This window comes from Gracilinanus agilis, chromosome 4 (assembly GCF_016433145.1).
Source record: "Gracilinanus agilis isolate LMUSP501 chromosome 4, AgileGrace, whole genome shotgun sequence".
NCBI classification, from domain to species: domain Eukaryota; kingdom Metazoa; phylum Chordata; class Mammalia; order Didelphimorphia; family Didelphidae; genus Gracilinanus; species Gracilinanus agilis.
In genome coordinates this window covers 457,672,711-457,691,117 of record NC_058133.1, presented here as the reverse complement: position 1 = coordinate 457,691,117, position 18,407 = coordinate 457,672,711, and the positions used below count along the sequence as shown (strand labels likewise).

General features: G+C 36.4%; 1 non-coding gene across 1 annotated transcript; it reads right to left on the bottom strand.

Annotated features, from left to right (window-relative positions):
• Nucleotides 1-649: 649 nt before the first annotated feature.
• On the bottom strand, nucleotides 650-756 carry LOC123248126. The gene has a single exon (XR_006506225.1). It is a non-coding gene; the product is annotated as a U6 spliceosomal RNA (small nuclear RNA).
• Nucleotides 757-18,407: the final 17,651 nt, after the last annotated feature.

Here is an 18,407-nt window from a genome sequence, read left to right as displayed (position 1 = left end):
CTCAACAATTGTAAGAAGAAATGATTCCTCATTATTATTTATTCTAGAAACATTAACTAATAAGACAAAAGAAAAAGTCAAAGGTATAAATATATTTTTTTCTTGGCTCTCTTACTTCACTCTGCATTGGTTCCCATAGATCTTCCCATGCTTCTCTGTAATCATCACATCATTTCTTGTAGCATAATAATATCCCATTACATTTGCATACCACGATTTGTTTATTCATTCCTCAATCTATTTCCATTTCTTTGATATCACAAAATGTTGCTACAGATATTTTGGTGTATAGGGAGGCTTTCTTACAACATAGACATTGGATCCAAGGATTTATTTCTCATTGACAATTTCTTCTCTATAATGATTTGTATGCAATAACATTTTAACTTATTGCAATTGAAGTTTTATCTTTTTTGATCTTCTCTATCCTTTAATTAAGAATTTTTCCTCTAGCCATATTTGAGAAATGTACCTTCTTTTGTTTTTTCCAGTTAAAAAAATCATTTGACTTTTTATATTTTTTACCTCTATTTGGAGCTTATTTATGACATGCAGTATAAATGTAGATCAATTACATAATTTTTGACAAATGGCTTTTTTACATTATTGGTTCTCATCAAGTAAATTGTTGATCCCTTTTTATTTTCATTTTAATATGGAACGCTTCACAAATTTGATTGTCATCCCTGTACAGGGGCCATGCTAATTTTGTCTGCATTGTTCCAGTTTTAGTATATGTGCAGACAAAACGAGCACTCCTGGTGGTTTGTTGAAAAAAGGACTTTTGTTTTACATTGCTTCTGGGTCCTACATAGGTATCTGGTTCCACTGGTTTATTTTTCTGTTTTTAAATCAGTTCTATGTAGTTTTGATGATTGGTATTTAATAATATAGTTTATAATCTGATAGAGGAAGACCTTTTAATTCCTGTTGTCTTCCCATAATTGCCCTTGGGATTCTAAAACTTTTTGTTCCTTTAAAAGATTTTTAAAAATCTTGCCTATTTCTATAACATAGCTCCTTAGATGTTTGGCTGATCTAGTACAACACCTGTAATTAATTTAGCTAGTATCCTTGTTTTTATTATAGAATAAAAACTACCTAGTAGAATGTTAATGTCTTTTAAAAATAAATTTTTTTTTAAACCCTTACCTTCCATCTTGGAGTCAATACTATGTATTGGCTCCAAGGCAGAAGAGTGGTAAGGGTAGGTAATGGGGGTCAAGTGACTTGCCTAGGGTCACATAGCTAGGAAGTGTCTGAGGTCAGATTTGAACCTAGGACCTCCCATCTCTAGGCCTGGCTTTCAATCCATTGAGCTACCCAGCTGCCCCCTAGAATGTTAACTTCTTGAGGACAAATGTTATTTCACTTTTCTTTTGTATCCTTAACATTTAGTACAATGCCTGGAATATAATTAGAATTTATCGAATTAATTCCATAAAAATTCAATTCCATATACATTTACTAAGAGCCTACTATGTGCCAGGCATTGTGCTAAGTGCTAGGGATAAAAATAAGAAAAGGAAAAACAGTCCTTGCCTTCAAGGAGCTTACAGTCTAATGGGGGAAGACAGTACACAAGAGGAAGCTAGAAAGTTGGGTGCCCTGAGGTTATCTTGCTCCATGGAGTTCAGACCAAGCAGAGCTGCAGATGCAAATAAAATATTGGTCCTTCCAACTATAAACAATTGCCATCTCTCCAGTTAAATGTTCCCTTAATTCTGTAAAAACATGTTTAGTTGTTCTTGTAGATTGGGTCCCATATAATTCATGCATTTTGTAGTCTTCTGAATGGAATTTTACTTTTTATTACTTCCTGCTATTTTTTGTTATTTTTTAATAGAAATACTGATTTTTGAGGATTTAAAAATATTTTCTTTCTTTACAAAAATGATTAATCATTTCGATTTGTTTGTTTTCTAATTTCCTAGGGTTTTCTCAGTAAATTATCAAGTCATCTGCAAATGGGAATAATTTTGCCCCTCCCACCTTTGCCAATATTCATGTCTTTAATGTTTTTTGAGATTGTTACCATTTCTAGAGTTATATCAAATAGTAGATGGAAAGAAGGTACATCCTTTATTTATTCCCTGTACTTACTAGAAGTAGGCTGATCTTTTAGATGAAAGATTGTTTCCAGGCCCATAACGGAGGCTTTTATTGCTTGGTATGACCAACCAGAGTTTGCTGGCATAATCTTTATAAATCTAATGGCGCATTATTACTAATATGAACAGTTGCAAAAAGACTTGAATAGAGAATGGAGGAGGAGGGGAAGGAGACAAGTATTTAATAAGTTCCTAGTATGTGCTAGGCACTATGCTAAATACTTTACAAATATTATCTATATTGGTAAGATAACTTCAACATTTAAGATCTGGAAAATATTTTTAAGAAACTGGCAAATTGGGGCAGCGAGGTGGCTCAGTAGATAGGCTTAGGCTTAGAGATAGGTGGTTCTGGGCTCAAATGTGGCCTCATATACTTCCTAGTTGTGTGACCCTGGGCAAATCACTTGATTCCAGCTGCCTGGAACCTTACTGTTCTTCTGCCTTAGAATCAATATTGATTGTAAAAAAGAAGGTAAGGGTTTAAGAGAAATGAATGGCACCATTCTTTTTTTTTTAATTCAAAGATATTTTATTTTCCTAATTACCTTGGAACCCATACTTAGTATTGATTCTAAGAGAGAAGGTAAAGATTAAAAAATAAAAAAGAAACTGAGAAATCATTATGCACATGATTTGGCAGGCTATTTTTCAGAGAATTTGAATTTTAGCTGTGGTTGAACTTAAGGTTTAATGAAGAAGTCATTAGAAGATAAAGAACTTGAAAAAGATAGATGAAAGTTATTCTAAATGTATTAATCAAGAAAATTATTTTTAAAAATGATTTTATGCTTTGTTAATACTTCAAAAAAGCTATAATATCATTAGTGCAAGCATTCTCTCCATTGAGGCAACCTCTTCACACATTAGTAGATAGTTTCTTGAAAACTAAGTGTTGTCCATTGAACAACATTGTCTCTGAATTGAGTTACCCTGATTCTTGGTTAATAGACTGTCATCAGGACTTTACTCATAACCTTTCCAGCCTGGCAGTCTGTAGTTTGAATTCTGCTTGGGTAACCTTCAAGAACATAGAGGCCACTTCAATTCTGCTAGAAGGCACTAGAACAGAATTTAAATGGAGACTGTAATTTGTAATCGCTATTCATTCCAATTCCATCTGAGCTCTGTTTAGTGTCTGAATGGTTTATTTAAAACAATTTATGCTTAACAGATTGCTTCTATCCTAGAAATAATTTGGTCTTAATTAACTGCAAAGAGATCTATATAAACGGGCACTTCATTTTAAAATAAGAGATAAAATCTTACCCAGGGACAATCTATTTCTAATTTAAATTACATAGAATTTCCTTTTTACTTTTCCAGATAATTGACATTGGGGAGAGCTTATCTGTTCCAGATGAATTCGCCCAAGAGGACAAAGTCTCTGGCCAGAGGTTTAGACAGGTGTTGACAGGAGCAACTTTAGAATGCCTGAAGGTGAGTTCATGGTTCACTGTTTGCTGCTTTTCAAAGGAATCATTTCAGTTTTATCAGCACTATTTCTGCCAGGAAAAACACGGAGTAGTCTAATGAGGTCTTCACATTGGTCATGACTATTCATATTAATCATAAATGATCAGCAGAGCTAAGTCAAAGGCCATTTGAAATTAATCTTGAAGATAACCTAGGTGAGTCATCAGCTTCTGTCCTCTTCCAGAAGAGTTATGGCTGGGCTAATCTAATGGTATTGGCAATTTGTCTGATACTCTCCCTCTGATCAATTGCTTTTTGCAACCTGCTGAAAGAAAGGGTTTCATAAACAGGGACTTTTTACTCTTCTACAGTGCAGATAATCATATCCTCCAGTGTTCTGGGAGATTTTGTCCCTGCAATGCTAAAGAGCATTTACTTGAATAAGTCTGCTGCTTCATGCTGCCCTCTTGGCCCCAACTTTTCAGCTCTGGAATCATAATCAAATTAATACTGCCATTGCTACTGAAAAAGTGTAGTAGCCTATTCCCTTGTGACTTCACTCATCATTGATGTGACTATTTAAAAATTTTTAAAGCAAAATTCAATAATTTAATATATATTACATACACTAAATGGCTCAAACTACTAGATACTTTCATTGACCACTCCCTTCAAGGACTGAAAGCATTTTCTTCTGGTAATCAATAGCTTAAACTTGAATACAAAAGAAGAAGACATTGCTCTTCATTAGGTCATGGAACTCATCACTTCTTAGAATGGAAAAGCAGTGGTCTTATCTAGTTGTAACTTAGTTACTCTGGTTCCATTATTTTAAAGCCATATTTATCACCTTAAACTTTTTCTAAAGGTTCCCTGATACCTTGAAAAGTTGGAGAGTGTCTCTTATTCACCTTACCCAACCCTTTGCTAGTTGTGTTCCCTGCTCCATTTTAAAGACCCATCGACTAGCTAGTTGTGTCTTCTCTCCATTTTAGAGACCCAGTGACTAGACATAGCTTAACTCAGTTCCTATATAAACCCATAAAATTTACGTCGAAAGCAATCACTGCCCAGTTTTCTGCTATGCAAGACCTGGGACCCTTGTTCTCTTTCCTTCACACTGTACATTCTTTTTATCTTTCCTCAAAGATATTTTTTCCCAGTTACATGTAATAATAATTTTTCAACATGCGTTTTCTGAAATGATAAGATCCAAGTCGTCACCCTCCTTCCTTCCCTCTCTTCTCTCAGAAATGATAAGCAATTTGATCTGGGTTATACATATATTATCATGCAAAAAATACTTCCATATTGATCATTGTTGTAAGAGAATATTCATATTAAAACAAAACCTTAAAATAAGCTATTATGAAAAATAGTATGCTTTGATTTGCATTTGCGATGTGATTTTTCAAGCCAAAATACCATATCCTTCTTCCCTGTCGTGACCACAACTTTTATGTGTCATCTCACTCAAAATGTATAATTCTTAATGATAGGTACTAATCTCATTTTTGTATTTGTATCCCCAGCATAGTGCCTGGCACATAATAGCACTTAATAAATGCTTTTTCATCCATCCATCCATCCATCCATCCATCCATCCATCCATCCATCCAGTCATTAATTCTTCCTGAGTTAGAACCTCTGAGATTGCCATGGGATGTATGCCTTTCCTTACAGTCCTTGGAAGAGTGAATCCCTAAGGTGGGTCCTTGGTGTAGGGATATCAGTAGTTACTGAGAAGAAATCAGGAAACTGAGCCTGTCAGGTTGTTTCAAGTGATGCATGCTGATAAGAATTGTTGCAAAATTAGGGAGACTGTGTAATTCTGGGTCACACAGAAATTAGCTCGGTTTCTCTTTGGACCTCTACCAACTGCCTATTAGCCATTTCAAACTGAATGTCCTATAGGCATCTCAAACTTAACCTGTCCAGAAGTGAACTTGTTATAACTCCTCGCCTCCATCCCAAACCCACACCTCTTCTGATCTTTCTTGTTACTGGCAAGCATATTACCATTCCTCCAGTCACTTAGGTTTGAAACTTTGGCTCTAGTCCTCAGTCTTACTCATTCTTAATGGGGAAGCAATGACTAAGTCTTATTGCTTTTTTTCCCCCAAAACATTTCTTATATATGTTCCCTTCTCTCCACTCCTGCAATCCCCTTCATTCAGGCCCTGGAGCCTCTTGCCTGGACTGCTACCCAATGGGTTTCTCTGCCTAAGGTCTTCTTTCCACTCCAATCCATTACCCACATAGCTTCTAAATGTTCCTAAATCAAGGGTCTGTCTGGGCCACACATCGAGTCAATAAATTCTAGTGGCTCCCTGTTATTTCTAGGATGAAAACTTTTCTGTCATTGAAGTTGTTCACAACTTGGCCTCTTGGTTCTCCTACATTTTATTCCCTTTTGTGTATTTTATGGTCCAGTCATGTTGGTTTTCTTGATATTCCTCACAAATAATGCTCCTTATTTATAAGCCAGGGGGCAGCTAGGTGGCTTAGTGGATTCAGAGCCAGGCCTAAAGACAGGAAGTCCTGATTAAAATCTGGCTTTAGATACTTCCCAATGGTGTGACCCTGGTCAAGTCACTTAATCCCAATTGCCTAGCCTGTACCACTTTTCTGCCTTGGAGCCAATACATAGTATTGTAACAAATTGTAACAAAAACAATTTGTTTACATGTAATTGAGAAAAGAATTTTAAAATATATAATTTCTGTCTCCAATAACAAAGTTTCTGACAAAGTTTGTCCATAAGAATACATAGTATTGGCTCCAAGACAGAAGATAGGGTTTAAAAAAATATCAATTATATGCTCCTGGTGTCAACTATTCTAGATATCTAGGTGGCTCAGTGGATAGAGCACCAGACTTAGAGATGAGAAATCCCAAGTTCAAATCCAGCATCAGACACCTACTTACTAAGTGGCCTTGGGCAAGTCATTTAATCCTGTTTGCCTCAGTTTCCTTATCTATAAAATGATCTGGAGAAGGAAAAGGCAAACCACTCCAGTATCTTTGCTGAGAAAACCCAGAATGGGGTCATAAAGACTCAGACAGGACTGAAAATGACTAAAAAAGAATGGTAAAAAAAATTTTGTTTACATGTAATTGAGAAAAGAATTTTAAAATATATAATTTCTGTCTCCAATAACAAAGTTTCTGACAAAGTTTGTCCATAAGAAACTTTTTAATAGAGACATTAGTGTATGAGCTGTCATACCTAAGGAGAAAAAGTCTGAATGCCATATAAAAGGGAATTAAATTTAGCTAAAGCAACTTTTACTTTATGACTCACTGCCACATTGATAGCTTCCAAGGTTATATGATTAATAGACAGATTATACTTTTATTGTGTTTTTTCACAATTGTATATTTCCGTCATAACTTCCCATTGATCCCTGCTGGGTTTTTAAACTTATTAATTTCTTCCTAATGATTATTGTTATATTGGATTAAATAATGTTTATATTTAAATCATTCTAATTTTATTTTTTGGACATATTTCCTGATGAAAGTTAAAAACCATAAAAATGTAAAGAATGTTGAATAGAGAAGGCATTTTGTAAATATGAGTTCTTTCTAAACAATTATAAAAAAGGGTCATTTTATTAATTACTAGTCCAATCTTTTCCTGCATTTCTAGGTTCAAACTTTACCATCACCAAAAATGAATCTCAAGAGTGGCTTTGAGAATATGTTGAAAGAAGGAGGAACCTTTTCTCTTTTATGAATGTAATTAAAATAGCACCTGAGATATAATTAAATTCTGGTCTTGTGAAAAGGTACTGTATTATTATTTTGGAATTTATTAACAAATAATGCTTACTTTTTTTTAATCCTTAGGACTATTCTCACAAAAACAAAGAACATAGTTCTTAATATAAACAAGAACTGCTTCGTTTTTCTCTATAGACATTTTTGTTAGTAATGATCACAGATAGCTTCTGGAATAAACCCTTTATTAGTCAAGATTACAATGGTTCTTTTACTTGCCTTGAGGGTTTTTGAGGACTACTGTGAATACATGGTGATTCCAGGGTGCCTTCTACTCCTGAATGTTCTCAGCATTTAACACTTGTAAACTCAGTCCGAAAACTTATTGGCATGGGATTTTTCTCTTTGTTGATGGAAAACACCATCCTGTGCCTGTGTAAGGAGTTATACTATCATTTTTTAAGACTCAGAAACTGAGAATTATCCAAATGCCCTTGATATGTCTAATCAGAACTCAAAAAGAGTATTTGAAATTGTATATCTTTTGTTTTTTGACCAAAAAGTTGGCATCGTGAACACTGCCATTTTAATGAACGCGCAAAATTATTTTTTGTTGATATTTGCTTTAGTTTTTTCTGATGGATGATGACCTGTCATGAGGAAGTAGGCAGATAGGTTGTTGTTGATATTTTTTGGGGGGAGGAGGGGGAAGAAAGGAGACCCAATGGAGGTCCTTTGCTTAATAGCCTGGTAAATCAAAGTTCAAAAATATACCTATTCTGCTAGGTCCATGTTGGTGAACCTATGGCACACATGCTGGAGTGTGCTGGAGGGGGCTGCTCCCTTCCCTCTCTCCACCCCTCCTGAGGACATTTCTCCCATCACTTACCCCTCTGCCCAGCAGCCCAATGGGAGTGCTTCCTCTATCCTTTGTCTGGGGTAAGGGGGCAACTCACATGCAGGTGTGAGGGTTGCAGTTCGGGCACTTGAACTCTAAAAAGTTTGCCATCACTGTGCTAGGTGCATGGTATTTTTAAATAAGGTAGCAGGTCTCAAAATTTACACCTCCAGTTATAGACTTGGAATTTTCTCTCTTCCTTTCTAGTATTTATGTGTATTTGAATGCCTTTATTTATACAGTTTAAACTCTTGCTTGCTACCAACCAGACAAAGATGGGAATTGTGGATCTATTTGTTTCTAGGTCTTTGGTTGGATTCACTGCACAGACCTTGGTCTACTCCTTGGGAGTAAGCATCCCCATGAGACAGTTGACAGATTTATGCTTTCATATTGATTATAGGTTGTACTGAATCTTTCACATTAGAGCTGTGGAATTTGAAATTGTCCTGACTAAGCTAACTTTGCTTTGGGATAAACAAATATTATAACTATGCTAAGAACATTTCATTTAAGTGGATATTTCTGTGGATAAAAGAAGGGACTTTCCACTGGTTCTTATGTCAAAGAGATTTAATAATAACAGTTGATATAGTAATGTAGAGTATAGTACTTTATAAATTTTTTCTACAAATGGCTTCATATGATAGCAAGAATAAATATTATTTTCTCCTTTTTAAAGATCAACAAATAGTTTCATACAGGCTAAGTGACTTGCATGACTTGTTTTATTCCTGGTAAATTTCAGTTTGGCATCCAACCCTGGTATTCTGACCCTAAACTCAGAGGTTCATTGCCTTCTCATTTTACCTTGATCCCTCCACTTTGTTCCTCCACTAAAGTATAAAATCCATGAGGGAAGGGACTAAAATTTATCGAATACTAACTTAGTACTTTAAGCCTTGCTATATGCTTTGCATATCCTAACAACCTTGGGAAAAGGAACTGCTTGTACAAAAATGTTTATAACACCTTTTTTTGTGGTAGCAAAGAATTGGAAATTGAGAGGATGGCCATCAAATTGGAGAATGGCTGAAAAGTTGTGGTATATGATTGAATGGAATACTGTTGTGTTATATGAAATGATGAGTAGGATTGGTATGGGACTCCAAGGTTTCCTTGGACACTCCAAACTTTAGAAGTGTTTCATGTCAAACAGAAAGAAGGAAAATTCCTTTCCTTCCTTGCATTTTTGTAATGCTGAGGAAAAGATAATTGAGCTTCATTGTTGAACAAACTAGCTAGTCCGTAAAGCCCAGACCATACCATATTCAAGAGTATTTGTCAGAGACTCTGGCATCAGAGGTTTTTTTTCTCTTCTTTTCTCTTGACTAAGGAAAATTTCCATCAAAATGCATTTTTCTCCTCATTTTCCTACTCCTCAGAATCTAGCCTACTACATAGGATTAAGTTTTGTCAGAAATAGGGATATAGGGGCAGCTGGGTAGCTCGGTGGATTGAGAGTCAGGCCTAGAGACGGGAGGTCCTAGGTTCAAATCTGGCCTCAGACACTTCCCAGCTGTGTGACCTTGGGCAAGTCACTTGACCCCCATTGCCTACCCTTACCACTCTTCCACCTATAAGTCAATACACAGAAGTTAAGGGTTTAAAATTTAAAAAAAAAAAAAGTTAAAAAAAAAAAAGAAATAAAAAAGTGGTCCAGAGAAAGGAAAGACCTCCAGCCATGTGTGGCAGGCAATTCCACCCACACCTTCTGGCTCTGGATTCCCAGCCCCCAAACCCCAACCCTTTCACCCTTCCTCTAGATGTTTCAACTGATGCTCTTAGTGACATCCTTTTCCCAAGCCCCTCCAATTGGAGGGTTCTGACCTCACCCTGGACAAGGAGTGGTCTTCTGGAGGGAGTCACAAGATCTTTAGAATGGCAGTAAAGTTTACCAGCCCACCACTGTCTTTCCTTTACCCCACTATCTGAAGTAGCTTGTTTACAGATGAACAACAGACTTTAATTGCATTCTTATTCAACCTGAGGGTGAGATAAGAAGCTGGATTGTACTTCAAACTTAAGCCTTTTCCCCAGTTTAAAAAATCCAGAGTTTGTCTTGGGATGCCAAAGAAAGGGGTATAGACTAATGTTAAATTTTCACAAGATTTTAAGTGACTTTCCTAAAGTCACACTGCTAGGAAGGGTTGAGGCTTTATTTACACTTGACTCTTCATGAATCTGAACCCAGCATTCTATGCAATGGCTCCCCTTGCTGCTTTATCTGTGCTTTGTTTCACTCTGTGAGGAGCACAACGTTCTTTACACAGTGTTTAATAAGTGTTGAATTTTGTTGCATTTCCATTATGCCAAGCTGCCTCCATAAATCTCCGTAAATATGCAGTTTAGAGGCACTCAACTCACATTGATAGAATTTGCTGTGTAGAAGAATTACAGTGATTTGGCCCCCCTAGTTCTCTAGTCATATACAGAGCTCCTGTGGAAACCAATGGCACTTCAATCATCAGAGAATAGATAGTATTAATAGAATTAAACATATTAGTAAACAAATTTATGTGGATTAGCAATTTAAAATTGTTAAATTGGACAAGATAGGTCAGAAACAGAACTAGGGATAAGAAAGTTCCCAACATCTATTGCTGAATGATCTTGCAAGAAAAAAGAAAGTATGATAGGTCAGAAAATAGCTTTTTTCCCCACCTCTAGTCCACTGGATCCCAATGTAGCCTCTAAGACCTTTGCCATAGAACTTTCTATAATAAATGTGATTTTATAGCTTGATTTTGTATCACTAGGATGGGAAACAAAATGGGCCAACTTCATTCTAAATTTAGTGCTAGATGAAGAGTCCCATATATTTATTTTAAACGTTTTTGAAACATCTCTCTCTTCTTTGGTGTTTCTTCAAAATTCTGTACCTTGCTTTTGTTGTTATTATTGTATTGTTTAATTGTGGCTGACTTTGTTATTCCCATCTGTGATTTTCTTTTTTCCAAAAATTATTTAATTAATTAATTTAGACTATTTCCCATGGTTCCATGATTCATGTTCTTTCCCTCCCCTCATCCCTGCCCCATCCTGGAGCCCAACAAGCAATTCCACTGGGGTTTACATGTATCATTGTTCAAAACTTATTTCCATATTATTACTATTTGCAATAGAGCGATCATTTAAAGACAACATCCCCAATCCTATCTCATTTGGGATTTTCTTGGCAAAGATACTTGAGTGGTTCACCATTTCCTTCTCTAGTGCATTTTGCAAAGGAAGAAACTGAGACAAACAGGGTCAAATGATTTGCCCAGGGACACATAGCCAGTAAGTGTCTGAGGTCAGATTTGAACTCAGGAAGATAAGTTTTTCTGACTTCAGATTACTCTATCAACTGAGCAACATAACTCCCAGTTACCTTACTTGTTGAAGTTAATGTAGAAATTAAATGTATTATTTCTTCTTAGAAATCCCAAGATATAAGTGCACAGTTAAAATCCCTTCAATAAAACATAGAAAAAAACTGAAAGTTGTCAGTGATGTTTAACTTTTTGTTTTTTTACATTCAATTTATTTCTAACCTAAATATTTCAAAGTAACTTCTGGAACATCTAATTTGAAAAGGAAATTGAGATTTTGTTGGTTATGGACTAATAATGAGGGTACCTTGTCTATGATACTCCTTGACTTTTAATTACACTTAGATGGAAGATCCTGGCCAATTTTAATGCTAGGACAATGCATATGGAGATGTGTAAAGGGAACCTCTTTCTCCCAAGATTGTGAACTTTCTGCTCATCTAAGCCAGCCCATTAGCGACCTGGAACTAGGGGTTACTAATGGTCGCTAATGGGTTGACTTGGATGAGCAGAAAGTTCACGATCCTGGGAGGACAGACAGGAGTGAAATTTATAGTAATTTGGGTCAGCAAACATCTGGACTTTATCGACCTTATTTTGCACTGTACAGGCAGACCATACAAAATTTGGGTTTTTTTTCCTCTTTGTGGTTGTATTCTGTACAAGTTGTAGTTTTAAGGAATAGCCCAGTATGTTGTCTTATTTTTCAAACCCTTACCTTTTCTCTTAGTATCAATTCTAAGGCAGAAGAGCAAGCAAGAGCTAGGCAATTGAGATAAAGTGACTTGCTCAGGGTCATATAGCTAAGAAGTGTCTGAGGCCAGATTTGAACCCAGGATCTCCCATCTCTCACCCTGACTCTCTATCCACTGAGCCACCCAGCTGCATTCCAGTATATATTCTTTTTTGAAAAATATTTTTATCATTATGCAAAACACATTTCCATATTGGTCACTGTCGTAAGAGCACATTCATATGTAATGAACCCCCCCCCCCCGCCCCAATCATAAATACATCGATAGGAAAGACAACTCCAACAGTTCTTCATCTGGAGGCAGATAGCATCCCTTGTTGTAGGTCTCAGGATTGTCCCATATCCTTGCACTGCTGAGAGTAGCCAAATTTTCACAGATGATCATCCTCCAGTATTGCTGGCACTGTGTACAGTGTTCTCCCAGTTCTGCTTATTTCACTCTGCATCAGTTCCTGCAGATCTTCCCAGCTTTTCCTGAAATCATCCTGCTTATCATTTCTTAGAGCACTCAGTATGCATTCTTCGAAGAGATCTAATTCAAAATTCTAACTCCAAAGACTGTGGCTTGCTATGGCAAGATTTACAGGACTGAAAGAAAGTATGGTATAATTAGTTTATCACCATCAAACTGCCTAAAATTTTACAATGGTTAATGCATATTTATTACTCTGTTCTCTGGCAGCTGTTGAAGAAATTTTGGTTGTGGTGTCATTCCAAGGAATCTGTAAACCCTGGGATCTTAGTACTACCAGCATGGGGTACCTTGCCTGGTACTCGTAGCTGGTTAGCCAGCTACCTTTTCTTTGGTTCGAGTGAAAACTTGCATGCAGGATGTAGGTAAGTTTTGGCCAAGTGATCCTTTTAGATTTTATTCTTTCCCTGTAACCTTCTGTTATTGATTGCATAATACAAGTATCTTTTCCCTCCTCCCAACCATGACCTCCCTGAAAATTATGTCAAGTTTAAGGGACATTTTAGGTCAGATTTCATTCAAAACCATCACTCAGTAATCATTCTTTTAACATACCAATCAAATATATTAATTCAAAGCAAGAAACATTTTAATTAAACAACATAATAAAATAAAATAAAATAAAATAAAATAAACAAGGAACATTTCTCTCCATACACACAGGGGTATATATTTTCTCATAGATTCCCATATCACAGATGGAGAGGAACACATGAAGCCAAGGAACACAAGTGAGAGAAGGCAATTGCATAGGGAATATACATAGCCAGAGAAACTTATGCTCCTAGAGCTAGATACCCGCTAGAACCCTCTTTCCATATCTGATGCTAACTTGTTCCTTCCCTCATTAAGTCATTAATATCATTGGATGGTCTGGAGATATCAAGTTGATTGTGTTCCCTGCAGGGCTATTCCCTCTGCTGTATTGCCACCTACTGGTCATCTGTTTTGTTGTCATCTGCTGGTCTTCACTGGTCAGCTTTCTTCAGGTCCTCTCCTGCTTTCTTCTGCCATCTTCTGGTTCTCCACTGAGTGGCAGTTGCCATGTGGCTTCTCCACAACAGAAAGGGGATCTTGGCTCTTTCCAACCCATTGCCTCTGGGGCTGTTTCAGCAGTTTCTGTGGGTCAGTGGCAGTCAAAGCCAGCTGAGACCCAGATGGTCTATTCTTTTGTTTTTAGCTAATTCACCTTATCTGGGAAATCCAGTCAGCTCTTTGGGTTGTAATGAGAAGTTTCTTTTCAATAAGCATCATGTCCTTGGTCCTAGTGACTTTTGGTTCTGCATTTCTGTTGCTGTCCTCCCTACAGTTGGGATCCTCCATATCTCCTTTAATTTAGACTGGCCCGTTTGAGTAAACTGACATGAGGAGATACCCTGCAGGACAATAGGAAAGGAGCCTTTTACTTTAAACAAAATTTTTCAAAGGAAGAAAGGGGGAAAGAAGCATTTTATCTACTATGTGCCAGACATTATGCTAAGCAATTTACAAATGTGATCTCATTTGATCCTCACAACGATCCTGGAAGGTAGGTGCTATTATTATCATCTCCATTCTACCGATGATAAATGAAGATAGATGGAGGATAGATGACTTGCCCAGCATCACATAGCTAGTAAATGTCTGAGGTTAGATTTAAACCCAGGACTTCCTTACTCCAGACTCAATGCACTATGCCACCTGCCTACCTCAAAAAAAATATTTGGCACCTATTTCTTTTCCTCATTTTGTCACAGATACCTAAGTTAAAGTTCACTCAGGCAGTGGGAAGATAGTAAATATTAACAATATATATATAATATAACATTAATATAACATAATAATAGGCAGTGGGAACAAAATAAGTAAGGGATACATTTTGCTGTACTTTGATTAAAATGATACCCATTTTCTAATGGGATAAAAATATCCCTATAAAATAATAAGAATAACCTAATTAAATGCTAATTAAATCACTTTATGAGTGATATTCTTTTCTGTTTGTGAATGACTTTGGCATCATCAATTTGGTCTGAGGCTCAATATTAGATAAATGTCTCTTACCTTGGTATAATGGGTCCTGGGCTAAGAATTAGAAATATGTGGGTTCATTTCTCAGCTCTTATTAATTTTATAAACCTGTCAAGTTACTTAACTTTGCTTCATTTGTCAAAGGAAGACAATAATAACACCTACCTCATGTAATAGTTGTGAAGATGAAATGAGATATTGTAGGTAAAGTGCTTTGTGAGAAAAGTACTATATAAATGCTAGGTATCATTATTATCATGGCTTAGACTGTTTCAATGTTTTAGAATTAGTGAAAGGTAAGTTTTTTTTGTTTTGACAGAAGTCAAGTTTTATATTTCATTTATTTTCTAAGTAGAGAGTGCTTAAAGACCCATTATGTCAGGAATTTTAGATCTCTTGAAAGTTGATTTGAAGAATATTTATCTGCAAGAAATTTGACGACTAAGTATAAAGTAAGCTATGCTAGAAAAAAACAAGTGTTGTGTGGCAGCAGTCTACAAATGGAATTTGGGATAACATGAGACATTCCTTAAATTTGACTTCATAACAGACTGCCAAAGCAGAATTCCCGTTCTCCTTTATAGGCAGTTACAACTTCCTCTTTTTGAGCTCATCTATACGCTTGTCTCAGGATGGTTTCTGGTAGGACATCCTAGTATAGTTATGTCAATCTAATTGTAGCTAGGTGTGATAGCGTGTCTGCCATGCTATCATGGGAAGCCAAGGCTAATATAACATAGGGCTAACATTAATCTCCAGCACCAATATACTGGGGTTTACCTTGGGTAGCAGCTTATCAAGAAGTGGTGAGCTAGCCAGTTTGAAAATGGAAAAGATCAAAGCTTCAGCACCAATCATGAATGGGGCTAGTCAATGAGTAGCCATTGCATTTCTCACACAGATGAGATAGGGAGAACCATTTAAAGATAAATAAATGGACAAATAGATTTCTTTGTGGTACTTGGAGAATTGGGAAGGCAGAGAATTTCTATAGATAGGAATCATTAGCATAATAATTTTAGAATTAAAAGACTATCATAAAAATACTACTATATAGTAGAATTTGTTCTCATGAATAGCCTAATTGTGAATGGGGCTCTTCTTAAGGATTATACAAAGTAGTTAATGCTCTCTTAAAGTCTCTTATGAAAGAATTTTATCCCAGATCTTCTCACTGAGTCTTAATATCTCATGCCACTTCATCATAGGGAGTTGCTTAGCCAATGGGGAAGAAACAAATTTAATTATGATAGTAGGGTGAATTTTTTTCTTGTTTCTGGTTTTCTAGAAACTTTGAGAGGAATTTCACCATGGGAGATGGTCAGTCTCATTAAAGCAATAATTGCCAGTATAAAGGTGGGGCACCAGGGATGTTATTATTATTATTAAAATGTAACCTAAATGATTTGTGGGTTCACACTGGGTTGAAGGAGAGACAGGACCAACCAGGATAGGGAGACCAGGGTTTACTACTAAGCTTTTAACTGACACAGGAATGGCAGTTGGCCCAACAGTTACTCAGCCACCCTAGGCCAGAGTCTATGGAACCAGCAGGCAAAAAGGTAAAAGTTTATAACAGTTTAATTGAGAGTAACTAAATAAAGGATGAGTTAGGGGATTCTACACTTGAAACCTAAGGGCAAACCACAGGGGGCAGGGAAGGACTTAACTACACTATCCTATTGACCTAAGCCAGGCAGGGCCCAAAGGAAGCAGCACTGAAGTCAAAGGGAAGGCTCCTTCAAACCTGGTTCCATCCAGGTTTGGTCAGCTCAGCTAAAGGGCCAATTGGGTTCTCATGGAAATCCAAGGATGGTCACAGGATGCCAAGAGCCAAGTCCACCAGGTGATCCAAGGTACCCAGGTAGGGAGAGTGAGTTTGCAATTCTGTCCACCAGATCCCAAACCACTTCCCCACTTGGAGCAGCTCTGCAGGTCTTGTCCACTTGCTGAAAGCCTTCACCTCTCAGGATCCCAGGGAATCTGGATGCAGTTTTTCCTCAACTCTGAGATCTCCCAGGGTTAGCAACAGTTATGTCCCCAACCACTAATGGAGTCTCTCTCAGAGCACAAGTCCCACTTCCTGCTCCTTCATTCCATCTTGGAATCCTCCAGCCCTTCCTGCTAGGTCCAACACTATTACTAAATTAATCTTCCTCACAACACCAGAGAGGGAGTGATAGGATTCTGCAAGGGTATCATATCAAATGTTATGAAAGTGCTTCCAGCAGTCTGTATAAGCTACATCATTTATAATAAAACAAAGAGAAGTCTGGGAGTAGTTGAGGTATAAAATGTTGAACTGCTCTTATTAGCATAGTTGCTTATATTCATGACAGTTTTTGACCTATTTTTCGCTTAAAATTGTAACAGCTTATGTGAACAGATCTTATATCTTTATTATGTGAACAGACCTTATATCTTTATCCCTCAAGGGAAGAGTGTATCAGCTAGCCTTTATAACATTTGTTCCTAATTTTATACTTGACAGAATCAAAGTTAAAATCCTTAATCCATGGAATTCTATTTACCCTCCTTCTGACTCACCATTGAAGAGGAACCTAAGACTTGCATTTGAATAGATTGAAAAATATTTTAGGTGAAATTTATATTTATAAAGTACAGCTGTAAAATGGTTATTAAGTATCAATTTGTGTTGAGCCGTTTATACTTAAATAACATTTTAAATCTCAAATTTTAAAATGGTTTATGCATCTTGAATGTATTTTAAAATTACCAAGAGAAATCAGTGCATTTAAAATTATATTCAATAGCAAAACAAAACATATTTTGTGTTTTTGTCCTTCTCAAAAAATGAAATAGAATGTTTTGGGAAATATTCTTGGAGAATAATGCTGTGTAGTGACAAAAAGTCTTTTAATTGTGTAAGGATTACAATTGACTGCTGAATTAGAACTACATGGATATAATAAAGGGGGAAATCTCTACCTATGGGGCCTTTTCAAATAAGATAATATTTGTAAAGCACACAGTGTCTAGTAAACAATGGGTATTTAAGAAATATTTGTTTCCTTCCCTTCCTTCTTTTATTTCCTTCTTCCTAGAAAGCCATTTGGGGATACCCTTGGAAATCTTACATTTCTAGACCTCCATTTTGCAAAAAGTGAGCACTACCTTCATTTCCTCTGCTGATTTGGAGCTTTTATCATGCTTAGAGTCCATCACTGGACATCCCAGTCCAAAGGATGAGGAGAGAGGGAACTGAGCTCAAATACAGATCTCAGGCTAAATTTGTTGCATGTCATCTTTGCTCAGATTATGCTTTTTTAAAAATTAAATTGTACTGATGTCCTTTATTGAAGCATTATCTAGATTTCTGACATTTCTCCTCTTCTCTCTTCCTAGAGCGCCATATATATCAAAGAATAAAAGAGAGAAATTTCAACTAACCAACATGTCAAAAAAGCATTCCATTCCCATTATTCCCCACTTAAAGGATCAATGGAAATTGTCTTCTGACATTTTCTTTTCTTTGGGATCATGTTTGCTCATTAATTTTTAGAAAACATTGTTTTAATTCTTTTCTTATCATTCTTTCATTTCCATTTCTGTCATCATTGTATGATGGGTTCTCCTAGGTGGTGCAGTGACAGTGGACCAGTTCTGAAGTCAAGAAGACTCATCTTACTGAGTTCAAATCTGGCCTTAGACACTTATTAATTCCTTCATTTGTAAAATGAATTGGAGA